This window comes from Bombus vosnesenskii, unplaced genomic scaffold (genome assembly GCF_011952255.1).
Source record: "Bombus vosnesenskii isolate JDL3184/JDL3185 unplaced genomic scaffold, Bvos_JDL3184-5_v1.1 scf7180000013293, whole genome shotgun sequence".
Lineage (NCBI taxonomy): Eukaryota > Metazoa > Arthropoda > Insecta > Hymenoptera > Apidae > Bombus > Bombus vosnesenskii.
The window spans coordinates 3124826-3140877 of record NW_022882944.1 but is presented as its reverse complement, the minus strand read 5'-3'; positions in this window follow the sequence as shown (position 1 = coordinate 3140877).

Sequence of the window (16052 nt, the reverse complement as noted above, 5' to 3'; positions counted from 1 at the left end):
CTCTCTCGCTAGAGGATGTAACGATTCGACGGCCTCGATTAATGGACTCGCGCCCGCGTTTGGGTCTTCGCGACGAATTGAAACGCTTAACGCTTAGCGATTAGCGAATTCATTTGCAAATCGAACCATTTGCTCCGTCCCCTAAACGGAAGTGTACTTTGATTCCCGAAGATGGATGTTTCTGGTAAAGAGGAGAGAATGAATTAGGGTGTTTGTGGTTCAGGCATTAGAGGCTTGTTAGATTTGTAAGTATGGTTTTCGAAGTTGTTTGTAATTAAGAATATATAGGAAGATATGGAAAATTATTTATCTATGCGTGGATAGGGGAATGAATTTTGCGGGTTTTCTAAGTTCTTGGAGTTGAGCGTTGGATTTGGGAGATCGGCGAAATTACAGCGGGAATTTTTCAAGTCATTCAAATTGAAGAATGTGTATAAGGTTGTAATAGGAATTCCTTCAAATATATTGGAATTGAAAGTGTAATAGTCGTATTAAAGGTACCTACACAAGGAACAATTTTCTACTTTTTTTCCATCTAATGACAAATTTACTATTTATGAAAAAGATACTTTGAACTAATAACTTAGACATACTGAATATTATTGTGCATTCGTAGTAGCGGACATACGAATACAGAAAGATTTTATAGCACGAGTTTCACTTGATTTTAAAATATGGATGAGGTTTTTCGTAATATAATTTATATCATACTTAAGTCGTCGCGTAACAATTTCCTTATTTACACGCTCGCCGCTGTAGATACGTCATATTATGTTGTTAGAAGCAATAATTCCAGCGTTAAAAACAGGATCGTAAATGTTGTCGTCTGATCCGCGAAAAAGATACTCTTCCATCCCCTTCGGTACACAACGATCCCCATACACGTCTCGTCGCTCCCTATTTCTTTCGCGAAATATTTGTTTCGAACTACTATGCCGGGGAAAAGAAGAAAGCGGAAACGCATTATCAGATAGGTCCACAAGTGCCTATGGAAAAGTCCGGCCAAGTTCGACGAGAACGATTTCGCAAAACTTCTCTTCCACGAACTACCACCACGACGTGATCATGAGACACGTAATCGCGAGTCGAATATAAATTTCCAAAATTTCACATACGATCCCCTCTGAATATTCCTTGTTGTTCGAACGTTCTGAATCCATCCGTTATTCCATCTCCCTGTCTTCTACGTCTTTGGACACACTTATTCCCTAACGTTCACGAGATCGGGGCTAATTTTTCATGCGGGATTCGATCCTCGTTCGAACGTTTCAACGATGTCCTTTATACTTGTATAATAGTCGAAACGATGGGACAAATTATAGGGCGAAAATAGGGACGTGAGTGCAGGGGTGCAAGTAATCTAGAATCCAGGTTTTCTTCCATATTTAAGTATTGTGTTTCTACTTATGTACTATGTTTTTTCTCGTAATACAGACAGATTTGTAAACTAACAATCTTCGCTTGTAAAATCTACCTGTTACCAAAGTGAACGTATCAGTCTGAAAAATCTTATACCTTGTCTAATTTCAAAGATACCTTTTCTATAAAAAAAAAAAAGAAGAAAATAAAAAAAGGCACTTGGCCAGCATAGTATTCTTGTCGCTCAATTTGCCAAACTAACTCACTAAATCATTATCCAAAGATCGAAATCAAGTTTTTAAAAAGGGGAAACAAAAAGCAGTAATTGTAACGTTAAAATTTTACAGAAGCTTCTCCCTAATTTTACACAGATCTTTTCCATAAAAATAAACAAATAAAAGAAAGATCCAATCAGTATAGTTATCACTGTCTCCTAATTAAGTCCCCAAAGTAACTGATCATTATCTAAAAACCAAACCCAAACATCTCTCTCTCTCTCTCCCCCTCTCTCTCTCTTACGGAAGTAAAGCAAAAAATCCCAATGGAAATCGAAAGAATTTTCCCTAATTTTCACCAACTTTCCTTCCATCCCGTCTCGTTTTACGGGACATAAAGCCATAATCGAGCAGACTTTCTCCTCCCTGCTGATGAATGCTCGCTAATTTCACGCGTCATCGGCTTTTACAAACGGCTCACGTAGTGTCACGCGCGACGGAAAAACCGTCGGACGAAAACGAAGAAGAAAAGCATTTTGCACGGCCGGCCATTGTGCCCCGATCATTACACGCCGATGATTGCATTATATTAGCCATGCAACGCGATCCTTTTGCCCACCGTTGATCCGTGTCATCGCGTGTTCCACGCCAGATGATGCCACGGCCGTGTATATGCAGCATAGTTCCCCTCTAATAATTTAATTTTTCTTTCGTTTCATTTTTCTTCGCATGCCTATACATGCAATTGACACCCAAAAATCAGCATACATCTTACAAACATAAGATTTCTATATAATATTGACCTTGTTAGAAAAAGTAACGTTAATTGAAAATTTCACTTTAATTGCATTGCGTCGTTATAAGCACAAATTCTGTATATCTGATCATGTTACTGCTAATTAGAAGTGACACGCTGTACTATTTCAGAAATAAAAATGAGAAATGATAACTCCGCCGCACTGATATAACTTACGAAAGTGTCGTTTATTTCTTCGTATGAAAATCGAGCAAAAGGAAAATATTTTTCATTTAACCGCTAATAGTAAATAATAAAATAAATTAAAACCAACTAATCTCTTTATATTTAAACGATTGCTTCGAATGGATCACAAATAAAAATTCCTTTCAGAAGGCGAATGGATAACAATCATATAGCAAGTGACGATTAAAATTTAATATACGGTCCTGTGTTTCTAATTATTAGCGATTTCAACGATTGCAAGGGGTTTCGATCGGGCCCAGTCGCTACTTAGGAAGATTAAAATGGAAGAATTGAGTCGTTTCAGCGTGCAGAGAGGCGGGTTTAATGGGACCATCCTGAAGGAAGCAACGACGCGGAACGAAACGGGTGACGACTGTGAAGCACGATAATGCGATGATCTTTCGGGGACAATATTAATGAAAGTCTATCCAATCGCGACCTAATGCGAAAATCGATAATCGGGAGGGCTACGGTTTTCTATTTTCTACGCGTTTGCCAGAGACTTTACAGAGTATCCGCAGTATTGCTCGACCTCTGAAGCTCGACGATTGAATTCGATTAAATTTCAAAGAATTCTTTGATAATATGCAGAGAGGAAAATTAAATGCAGCAGTGGTGAATGGGATGTTTATACAAATTCGTATTTTCATAGACGTAATTAAAGAGATGGAAGCTGAGCAGGAATCCTTTTCATTACAAATTTATCTGACTGAACATTCTTAAAATCTTTGGGAAGAGTAATTAACGTGTTTTCAATATTTTTAAAGGAAATATTCGAAATTGCTAAGACAAATATTGACCGTGCAAAATCATCTTTGTCGTCAAACGAGTGTGCAAATAAAAGATTCGAATCTTCGTACATGTTCAAAACATTTAAAATAATTAATATCTAATAATAATATTAATGACAATTTCGTATAACATTAATCGTAAAACGTTATAAAGTAAATACTTGATGTTAATAATAAGAATTTTAACATAATAAAGATATCGTAACATAAATTACATATATAACAATAACAACGATATTAATGCTCGAAACGTAGATGAACAAAAAAGTCTAATTTTCCAGTATTTCCACAAGGCGATAAAAAATTGTTAAGGGATGCATAGAAACGGTATCCATACAAGGGTTAAGCTAAGTATACTATATGGTCGTTTGATCGTAAGGTAGCTCGTGATGGCGGTGGACTTTTGGTCTTCGTAGAACGTTATTAATCATCCATTCAGCTCCCTCTATTTCCGGCTTAGCTTGGATCACAGAATAGCAGGTAGCCCCACCGGACGCTTGGTAATTATAATTAGCCTATTATACGGGGGACTGGAATTTTGTTTCTTTTTTTCCCCAAGAGATCTTCTAGCTGGACCTCTTTTGTGCTCGAACCGCGTCAGGATGGTTCAGGCGAGTTTAGAAGGTCGTTCAGAGGACTTGGACGATTTGGTTTCTTAGCCGCGATCAGTATGGTGATCATCATCGCGAGCATGGAGATTTAGGTGAATGGGCGATGGTGTGTCTCAGAGGATGACGAGTGTTAAGTGAATCGAAGGCGGTGGGAAATTTTTGGCTATCAAACTTTTGGACGATCATACTGCGATGTTTTAATTGATTTCGTATCGATGGTCATATTAACGTTAACGATATGTACGATGTAATTATAAATCTATAAAATTAGTCACTTTCATCGCTCTAACGATATTAACCGTATCAACAGCAACCGCTTAGAACGCGACTTCGAAACTGCCAAATGACTCATGTTTTAAAGAATTATAAATCTGTCAAATTAGTCGTTTCGGCCATTCTAACAACATTAACCGTATCAATGGCAACCACTTAAAACGCTGCTGCCTTTTACTTGAAAACTCTCGAACCACAAGATTCTTCCTCTTTTCTGAAGAATTAAAAAAGAGGAACAGACAGACCAGTGACAAATGGCGGTCGATCTTCTATCGTTTAAGATCCGTCGGGCGTATCATCAGGTGACAAACGATAAGCGCATGCAAAGCGAGTGGAAAGCAGATTTTGAGTAGCGTAAACGTCGCCACCGGGCAGCGGAAGATATCTCGTGTGAATGGACCGACATAATGTTCGAACCTGACTGATAGACCGAAAAAGGACAGGCAAACTTAAGCCTGTTTGTCGGCCCTCACGAATCAGCAGCAGCTGCGCCATTGCTGCCTTGTGGCCCTTTATGGGGCCCCAACAATGGGCCTGTCGTATTTGGACAGTATTAGCGTTAAATTTGCTCAATGAAATAGTTTCACAGGAACGTCTGAACGGTGTGTAACACCGGGGACATGGATCCTGAACCAAGTCGAAGTCGAAAAATCTTATTCGACTTTTTCGAATCCTCGAAATGGCCACTGTAGAACTTTATGTTTTCTCTTTTTTTTCCTCTTCTTCCTTTCTTTCTTCCTTTCTATGTTCTTACGTGCTTGTTATTCGTTTCTTTGTTTAGTTTCTTTGTGAAAATGTCGTCAAATTGCTTAGGACTCTTTTCTTATAATTTTAACGTTGTTTGTTTATCGACATTCTGGGAAATAAAAAATGGATTATGCAACTAATTAGTGGTTCAATAATGTTTCGTTTTTAGAGCAGAGAACAGGTCTTGATGTTACAGAATCATCTTCTTTGTTGGGAGATTGTATAGTAAAAATAACTTGTATTGTCGTAGAGCAAATTGTAACAGATCAGAACAGATTATAATGTAAGAGAATCGCGATCATGCGATTGCGAAATTTATTAAACGAAATTGTTTTTTTACAGTGGGAATTTCCAATGTAAAATCAATCGTCGTTGTCATCAAATCTAAAAGTCGATTAATCGTAACTAGATTGTAGACGTTTGTACATTTATGGGAAATTTAAAAGTGTAGAAATGTACAGAATACACGTAAAACGTCCAAAATACCCAAAGTACTCGTTATAATAATGATAGATAAAACAAATCTCTATTTTGGTTCCATCTCCTTAATTAAATTCATAGAAATATGCATTTATGTTTGTTATGAATGTTTACGCTTACAGTCTAATTACAGCCAAAATAAAAGGAAGTCACAGTCTGATTCTTAAAAATAGTAATACCGGAATTTTTATCAGCAAAGAAAATTAGTTTTCGCCAAGATAAAAGAAGGTCGTAGTTTAATCTCCAAAAATAATATCAAAAGTCGCATTTTATTTGTGCAAACTCACGAACCAGCTGAAAAGAATTCCATTGCTTCGAAGAATGTCTCATGTTATATCAAAGTCGTATCTTTTATCATTAAAGTAGATTAGTATTGACCGAGATAAAAGGAAATCGTAGTTTTATTTTCGAAAATAATACCAAACTTTTATTTTTATTTCTGTAAGCTCACGAAGAAACTGAAAAGGGTTCCCTAGCTTCGGAGAATGCCTCGTTTCGTGACAATGCCGTATTTTTCACCATTAAAGTAAATTAACTCCAACCAGGAAAATAAACATCCTCGTTTAATTTTCAAGAATAGTATCAGAAATTGCATTTTGTTTGCGCAAATTCGCGAAGAAACTGACAAAATTTTCATAACTTTCGAGAATCTCTTTCGTCGTTTACAGTGAAATTTGACGGTAAATCACGTATTCGAGTGCTGGGCCCCGTCGCGTACGAAAGATTCGAATTGCCCGGGTATCACGTGCGCAACCCTCTTTATCCCCGTGTTACTACACACGCCGTCATTTGCATATTTCAGTCTGACTATCGCGAAATACCCTGGCCCGTCCTGTTTACTTCCCCCCCCCCCCCATCTCTCTCGTTTATTTTTACATTTATTCCGGCCCAGTAAACGTTGTGTTATTCTCTCTCACTTAACGTTACGACTCTGTTTCTACGATGGAGAACAACATCCCGGGGTTAGATTCTTCGTTTTCCACGAAAATATGTGAGTTTACCGTTGACTCGGCCATTACGCCTCTTCCTACGTTTTAGAATGATTATGAGAAAACAGAAAAATATTTTATTGTTTCGAGTGAGAATGAAATTTGAAGATTGCGAAATGTTTTATGATTAGGGAGATTTAGACCGAGAGTGTGAATCGTGTCTTTTTCGAATGAAACATGAAAACAATGTTTGGATGGGACTAATCAATTATTAAATTATTAAATTGAATTACTAAATTATCATTAATGGATTACTAAAATTACTATAAGGAGGATAGAAATTGTAACATTTTCGAAGAAATTTGGAGATTGTGAAGCATTTTATGATTAAGGATTTCAGATTGAGAATGTAAATTGTATTTTTTTGTGAAATATGGGAATAACGTTTGGATGAGATTGTTCAATTGTTAAATCGAGTCACTAAATTATGATTAAAAAAAATTTGGAGATTATGAAATATCTGATAATTAGAGAAATTGAGACTGAGAACGTAAATCGTGTCTTTCTAGGACAAGTTGACCCTGTCTGATATAAATCGCATTGCTTCTGGCAGAAATATCCAAATAGTATTTGGAAGTGATCATCAAACCATCAAAATTGTCAAAATTAACGCTCCGATATATAAACCATGTGTTTTTGGAAGAAATACTCAAATAATATAGAAATCTAAAAGAAACATTTATTCCAATAGAATAGTTTGCAAATTTTATGATTTACGGATTATATTTTACGGCTTTTAGCTAGTGTCTTTGTCGTTCGACAATTCAAGAAGAAGATTTTATGAATATCTTAAAGAAGGGATGAGAAAATTTATTAAGAAAAGAAAATTACAAGATGTGGATGTTGCGTCTTGTTTTGAAAGTAAATTTATTAAGCATATTATTTCTTTGTTTGAATAAATAAATTCCATTAAAGTGGTCGATGAACCCCAATATATAATACAACATGTACCAAGAGAAAAATATTTTTTGAATGGTATTTTGAAAAAAGGATAATAAATTGTTGAAACAAGAGAATTATGAAATACAGATGTTCTCCCTTGTTTTCGATGCTCGCAATTATAATACATAATTTTTATCCATTTTTTTTTTTTTTTTTTGCCGATATAAAGAAAGCAAGTAGATTTAAGGTTTGACCGCGTTGCAATTACAGAAAAGAAGAAAAATAGCTGACGCGAAACAGTTTGCGAATAATTTCTCACAACACGATCGTTAAATCTAATTGTTGTAATCGCCAATTAGAAGACGCAAAACGATCGACGGGAAACGTAATCGAAAGCAAACATTGCGGATGGAATATCTGGAATTGGCCGTTTGGGAACGCAGTGGCCGGCACTTTTCCGGCTGCGATTCGCCAGTTTAGCACGTGTAAATTCCAATATTTAACCAATCGCATTAACCTCTAATGCACAACGATGGACTAATGAAAATTGTATGCAAAACTGTTGGATTCGCATCGGCGGAAGTTCCGGAAACGCGGGCGCGGCCACGCGTAATTACCAAACGAATAACTCTTACGCTAAATACTAATTACGAAACAAATTACTTGCGTGTGTCATAAAGAAAACATTAATAGCTAAATATTTGCATAATATACTATCGACTGGCCGTTACGAAACGATATACAAAGCGTATCGATCCCGGTTATAACCGGTCGCTAGCTACTTCGCGCGAATTTATTGCTATATTAGCGTGAATGTTAATAAAGCATCGGAAATTTAATTGTTTGCACGACCCTTCAATCGTGTCTCGGTCATCGTTTCCACCGCTTGCTTTCACGAACGTCGTATCTTGCGGACCGATCGTCGATTCTGATAGTTTTCTTGCTTCCAGTTTGCCGGTTAATTTCTTCTCTTTCTGTATTACGTACCATAACTTGACTTCACATTTTTGTGCATTTATGAGAATTTTGAAGATGTAGAAACACAGAGGTATGTCAATTTGAAGGGAGAATATTTTTATTTCGCGAACTTTTTGTCATATTTGGTTTATCTTGTGGATACAATAATTGATTAAGTTACCATAGGAAACTGATTTTATTTCTATTTGCTCTTTGAATCACGACAAATGCTCCTTGGTGCATCGCTAACCAGACATTTTACCAAGTTCTCAAGATAACATTCGTGAAGGACGTAATCGGACTTCGTGCAGCAATGCACGAAAAACGAAGTACAATTGGTAATCAGCTTATTAAAGAATTTACAAATTAATTAAAAATAAAAAGAAGCCTCGAGAAGAATTGACCTAAGGACGTAGTCAAATAATAATTAGCGATTGAACTGTCAGAGAACAGTATCTATACATTTACTTATTTATTTATAACATACTGCATAGAATAGAGTAGATTTTAAATTTGCAATTTACGCAAATAAAGAAAATCGTATTTCTATACGATGTAAAGAAGAAACAAGAAAGAATGTGAACTGGTCTTACCCGAATCTTGCTCGAACCTTGTCTAAATCCCATGAGTTCAAGTGATCGCTACTTTCCAATACAGCTAATTTCTGTATAATAAAATTACTCTATTACGATAGTTATATAGCGACCAAACATACACGCTAGTTTTCTAACATTTGCCTCTTTTCCAATGTATATAATCTATTTGCCGAGTGTGCGAAGAAAAGGATCAACTGCCTCTCGATCATCATGAAATTTACCTTATCCTATTGGTTGCAAAAAATTTGTCGAAACATGAGTCACCGACGACAGTCTACGTTTTAACCAACTTTATAACTGCATAGTCACATAACGAACTGGCGAGTGTCGTTGAAAACTGGCGAAAAACGTGATCTGAACACTGCCTCGAGGCAGTTTAATTGTCCGTCCAGATATCTCACCTTCCCAACAGCGGGTGCAATAAGTAACGCTAGGCTAAAGATGAGGTCCAATGCATCAATGTCATCGCGAACAACATTGTTCCCCGGACGGCGAGGACTTAGGCTCTAACGACGTATTTATGGCGTCAAGTTGCGGCTTAAATAATAACCAGTCGATGATTGATGGTACGGCCGTGCACGCAGAAAATCGACATCATTATTGTTGTTAGGGTTTTGTAACATCCGCCAAGATGCTTCACAGATCGCACAATGCGCGCGCGCGAGTACGCATTCGAGAACGGCAGATGCGTATAATCTCTCTGTATTAACGATACCTCTGATCGAGACCTGGCCTTTATCTCGCAAATCAGTTCTGGGAACGACGTGGCGTCATCGATTTTCCAGCGATTTTGCTCGAGAATAGGTGCTGCACTAATGAGAACGTGGCCTAAGGTAGCGAGCTACGGTTCCACACTATAAAAGGTACTTTTTTCCCGAGATTTTTGGTACAACTGGGGAAATGAAAGATCGTTAATGCATTGTGGTTGCGATCCTCGAATATGTTAGATCTCAATCTCGCTTTCGTTCCAACACAGGGAAAGAAGACAATTTTTCGAAAAAAAAATCTTGGCAAAATCTTAAGCATAGAATTGAAACAAAAAATTATTGGAGAAGAGGTAGCGGCTTATGGCTACGGTTTTAGACGATAAATGTAGTTTTTTTGGATTTTTTGGTATAATTGAGAGACTCGGAGATTTTTTATTTAATCCTGCTACGATCCTCGAATTTTTCATACCTATCTTCGTTTCAATCGAAAAAAGAAAATAATGTTCAAAAAATATTTAAGAGAAAATCTGGAACGTAGAATTAACATGAAATTGAGATGAATATAGTAATGTCAATAAGAATTTTAGTTTAGTTCTAGTTTTTCACGTCTAATATTTTTCATTTATTTATATGTTTGATAGATGATAGCGAACGCATTTTTTTAATTCAATCTCACAGTTCTATATCGTTCGAATTGTAATTATTACACAGATAACAACACGATATTATATTATTCACAAGTCAATACTTCAGACCTTTCGCTATCTTATCAATCCCTTTTATTTGGTTATTCAATTATCTAGCATAACTTCTGTCGTGTTCCAGAATCGTTCGAAAACACTCCATTATTGCAATCTGTTTTCAAGCACGATCTGTTCTAAAGTTTCCATGATTCTACGATTTCCTGCAATTATTCCTTTTACAAATTCCATTAAGCTCGTCGACGTGAAACGCTATTTTTCCAAAGTTTCGCGCTAGCACGTGGATATCATTATCTTAAATTTTTTCCAATATCCAATTGTTAAAGGAAGAAGTTGAAAAAGAAATTTCGTAGAGGAAAGAAATTTGCCATGATACACGTGTGTGGAATATTAAGAAGTGTTTTAATAAAATTGTTAGAACTTCGTTGTTCGACGTGATGAATCGTCCGGATATTCGCCTAACTTTTTTATGAGTTTCAACTGGGAAAATGCATCGTGAAACTTGATGAAAAGTATGAATTTAACATTCGAACAAGTTTATGTAAACGTTAGATTAGTTCGATGTTAACTTCAGACATGAAGAGGAAAAGCGTAACTAAGGTGCCACGTTTTGTAGGCAATATGAATTTGTAGCATTAATTTATTCCAACAAAGTCTATTAATCATACAACAGTGAAGGAATTCATTTCCCCCTAAATAGCATAACGAAATCTACGATAAGGTATCCATCGTTCCAGTCAAATAGGAAAAATAGAGAAATAAACGAATATATCATTAACATAAACATTTACATAAAATTGAAACATCTATGTTTAGAGTTACTGAACACTGGCTAAAAAATAATAATGTAGTTGTAAACAAATAATAAAACAGATCATGAGAAATATGAATCTGCATAAAAAATGGCAATCTAATCAGAAGTAAATAATATTCTAATTACACAGGGTTAAATGTAATTTCCAAAGCAATTTTTTTCAAAATTACTAAAAGGCATAAATATCGTTGTAAAAAAAAAAATGAAACGGATGATGAAAAATATAAATATAGTCACGAAGCTCCACAGTCAATAATTCATAAGTAAACAATATTGTGATTATATTAAACGTAATTTCTTAAATGATTTCCTTTCGAAAATTGCCAAAAATCAGGAATGTCATTGCTAAAGTAATAAAACAGATCATGAAAAGCATTTTCCCCTATTGCTAGTATGATTTACAGAAATATTTACGCACGGTATACCCGGTTTATTACAGATAATACGCATTGCAGATAATATAGATTTTCTGTTGCATATTTAAATGGGACGATAAGCTGTAATTTATTCTTTTATTACGTATAATAAAATGACCGACGACATCAGGATGCTATGGACAGGATATTCAAAGTGCATCCAACGCGCGAGATATTTCGCGTTCAAAGAAGATATACGAGTCATAATTCCTTTTCCCTTGTTCTCTACGTTCATTTTAACCTAACGACGATCCTAACCAAGATCCCCGTAAAATCAACATCGGTCACGTACGATAAATTGTATCAATTCCGCGTGCGATACCAGCGGTTGTAAAATTTGTCAAAGCTTAATCTCCTCTTTGTATATGTTCGGCTTATAGAATTTAACTTATATTTGAAAGAAATCTTGACTTAATATGGTCGACTGAACTTAATTCATGTTTATCATTGATGCAGTTCAAGATTTAATATAAGCTTAATTTTTTAATTTAGATATAAGTATAATATAAATCGTTTTATTGGTTTTTTGCTGGAATTTGTTCGTATTTTAACAATATCTAATTACAACTTAGCCTTAATTTGTAATTAATTTTAGTCCTAATTCATTCTTAACTTCAATCTTTATCTCCCTTCATTACCTTTTTAATTCTAGATCTAACTAAATTGAATTCTGACTCGTAACTAACTTTGTCTCAATTATCGAAACTCAATTACGAAACTCAAGCTTGATTCGATCTCAGCCCTAGAACTCTTCCACTCAACCTTTATCCAGCTATAACTCACATTAAGTTACATATAAAATTATGTATAATTTCTCATCCTAAAAATTACCACCGATAATAAATTTAAATCTCTAAAAGCAAAATGATACGCAAAATGATAAGCTATGATATTCCTATACCAAAGACCCTCTTTCAAACATCGTCAGATTGATCAGACAAATCATTACATAACTTCTTCGAAAGCTTAACAAACGTTCAATTAATCTCAAAACCACTCTAACCAATCATTTAACTAGCATCACTAATAATGAAGGCCTAAGTCAAAATTCTAAAAGCGAGACCCTATAATATTTCCACAACAGAAAGATTTTACTATCAAAGATCTTCTTTCAAACATTGTCAAACTGATGAAACAAATCATCACGTAACCTGTCCAAAACCTTACCAAACCTTCAATTAATCCCAAAACGAATCGCCACTCTAAATAACCATTCAACTAGCGCCACCAGTGAGTGAAAACTTAAATCAAAACTCAAGAAGCAGAACCCTATGATATTTCTACACCAAAAGGATCCTCTTTCAAAGTCGACAAATTGATCAAATAGATCACTGGACGCTCTGCTGGTCTCTTTTCCAGATGCAGTCGTGGCAGTGGAAACCACGTTGCTCCAAACGCGGTATATACATGGAATGCCACATTCTGCTCGCGTTTCTCGACGGTAGAGGAAGCAGAAGAGAAGAACCACGCGTTTTCAGTTGGGCCCCATTGAAAGCGGCGCTCACCGACAATAGGTTAAAGCGTCAAATTAGGCGGTGCAGGTCAACTGCATGGGCGTCCCTCGTCGTCTCTCTCGTCATCGCCGTGTCGGCTGAATTCTGTGCCCCGGATATAGGGTTGCCTCTGTAATGCCATAATACAAATAAGTCAGTCAGTCAGTTGGTACCCCGCCGCGTATACCCTACGGTCTATTATGGTTCTTGATCTCTCACCATTATGCGTCCACCTTTCTCCCTCGATTGTTGCCTGCAAAGTCATTCGAGCTAGCATCAAGCTTCTGCACTCCCCTGTCCCTTTTATATCCGTCCTTTTCCAATGGTAATCCAGTTACCAATAGGCTCTCTCTTTCTATTATATCGCGGACATTTATGCGCTTTTGGTAGCCTCTTCTAACCTCGAATACGCCGTGTCTGTCGTCTCACCCGCGCTTAAACGCTCTATTCGCCCTGTAGATCCTACCTTGCTCTCTTCCGAACGATATTTCTGTCGAAAGAGAGGTTAGATAGGTTAGGTTGTTGCCCGTGAACAAGGATTAAGGATTCTTTTGATTTTATTGATAGGTTGATCTGTAATAGTGTATTTCAGGAAGTAGTTCCTTTTACCGAGCAAGAATATCTCTCTAGAAGAGAGGTTAGATAGGTTAGGTTGGTGTCTATTGGCTCGAGATTAGGAATTCTTTCGATTTTATCGATAAGTTGAGTACGTAATTCTGTTTTTTGGGGCAGTGCGTTCCTCTCACTGGCGAATATTACTTTAGAAGAGAGACTAGGTAGGGTGGGCTGTTATTTATGGCTGAGAATTAAGATTTTTTTGATCTTCTTAATAAACTGACGCTGTAGCTGTAATTTACAACTAATTGTTTGCTTTTGAGTCTGAGAATGGGGAATCTTCTCTCTTCAATTAGCTAGATTTAGGGTAAATGAAAGGGAAAATAGGAGAATACAATTTGAAAAACGTTATTGGACTAATATTATTCTCTTTATTCAAAATATAGTTACTAATCCATTATTTCAAAATATAGTTTCAAAATATAGTTACTAATCCATTATTAATTTGTACATTTTGATAAAATCCAGATACAAATTCCAAGTATTCGAATATTTATGAGTGTTGGTGTGTCTGCTATGTCTGCTACATCTCTACCAATTTACTCAAGGTACTCTTTCCTTTTTTAATCCTCTTGGTTCGCGTGTTTCTTTCGCTCGCGAATTGTATCTCGTTTTGAGACAAACAAAATTGGCGAACGAGGATCGCGGCGGGCGGATCGCTCGCCGTCTCAATTAACTAATTGAAACGATCGTTTTATTCGTTCGGATCATAAACAAAGTCGGTGCCTGTTCTCCATAGGAGGAATGGGCGATTCAATGGAAATGAAATTTTACTTAAAAGCTCTATCGCCGCGAGATGAAATGGCAGCCTGTGTAAGGGTGCGATATTCAATTAGCGCGCGGCAACAACGATGACACACGGTTGTCTTCGCGCGATGCTAAACGAACCAGAAAGGACCCTTGGGGATGGCCAGCTGTTAGCATAACACTGAGTCGGCAAGTGCCGCACGAATATCGCAAACGAATCAATCTTGTCCATCTAAAAATCATACATTTCCATTTCTTTTCCTGTCTTCTATCGTTTCCTATCTTTTCCCCCAAAGAATCTGTTTTAACAAATATCTAAAATTTGACGAGAAGATTTTCAAAGACTATAGAATTCGAGTTAATTTTTGTGAATCATTTTAGTGAAATTGTTGATAATCTATTGATTATATAAAAGTCCTTTGATTTAGAAAAATTTTAATTGTAGATTTGCAAATTTCTGAATTTTTATTATCTTTACAGCTTTTTCTTCGCGATACTTTTTAACGAACAATCGTGTAACACATTTTTATTAAGGATTGATTAAATGTATAATATTCTTGAGATAAAATTTGCTGCTCTTTTTTTGATTTGCTGGTGAAACCAGTTCTTCTTCCTGAACAGTGACTGCGCTTTTCAACTAAATATTTCGATCTATTTGCACAAGGGGGAGGACGGTGGGGCTACGCACGATCAAAGGAAGGGAGACAAGCTTATTGTTAGTCTATTTTGTACCCTACTGGTTGCTGGCTCCCGAATACATTTCTACCAACAGACGAATCGAAGTCAATAAGCTGAAACGTGTTAGTTGTTGTAATAATAAAACCATCCAAAATTCTAGTCGTGTAATCCCCTTCTAATAATATTTCTCTAGGGACAATTTCTTTCTTCTATTTTTCTGTCTCCAACGATGAACGATAAAAATATCTATACAAACTAGATATAATATATTTTTAAAAAAATGTACCTATACTTATCAATGGAAGATAGAACGAGTTTAAGTGATCTATCCAGTGTTCTCTACTTAAACAGACGACCTAGACAGCTATAGTATCGCGATCTTAACTCGGACCAATCTTTTGGATGTATCAATCATTTTATAATATTAGAATTAGCAGATAGGTGATATAACAAAGAAAATAATTGTTATATATTCGACAAGAAATTCGTCCAACGGTTAGTAGATTAATTCATCTTCGCTTAATGGATCAACATGGAGATTCATGACTCAAACGAAAGAAACTTAAAATATCCCCTGATTTGTAGTACTCACAGGAATAATGGAATTATTAGTAACAGCTTAATCGTTCGAGAATCGAAGTCGATATGATCTTCTAATTTACCTAAAATACCAATAATCTTGTTCTCCAACCATGAACAAGTCCAATTTCCAACGTTAAAAGAAACGCATACATATTTGCATAAGCATCAACGTTTGTGCTTTGTTTCTCAAACTAAACAAACTTCACCTAGTCTGCGTCGATCGGCGATACCGATACGGTATCCGGGATAGGTTAATCGTTGTAAAAGTAGAAGAGAGTCGTTCGGGGAAAAAGTGGACGAGTATAAAGGTGAAACTACGATGTGAACGAGTGAACAGAATCGAGTAGTCGAGTGAAGCGACGCCGGGTAGGCCATAAACAAGTGCTTACCGCAATCTAATGCGTCTGTAATTGCTCG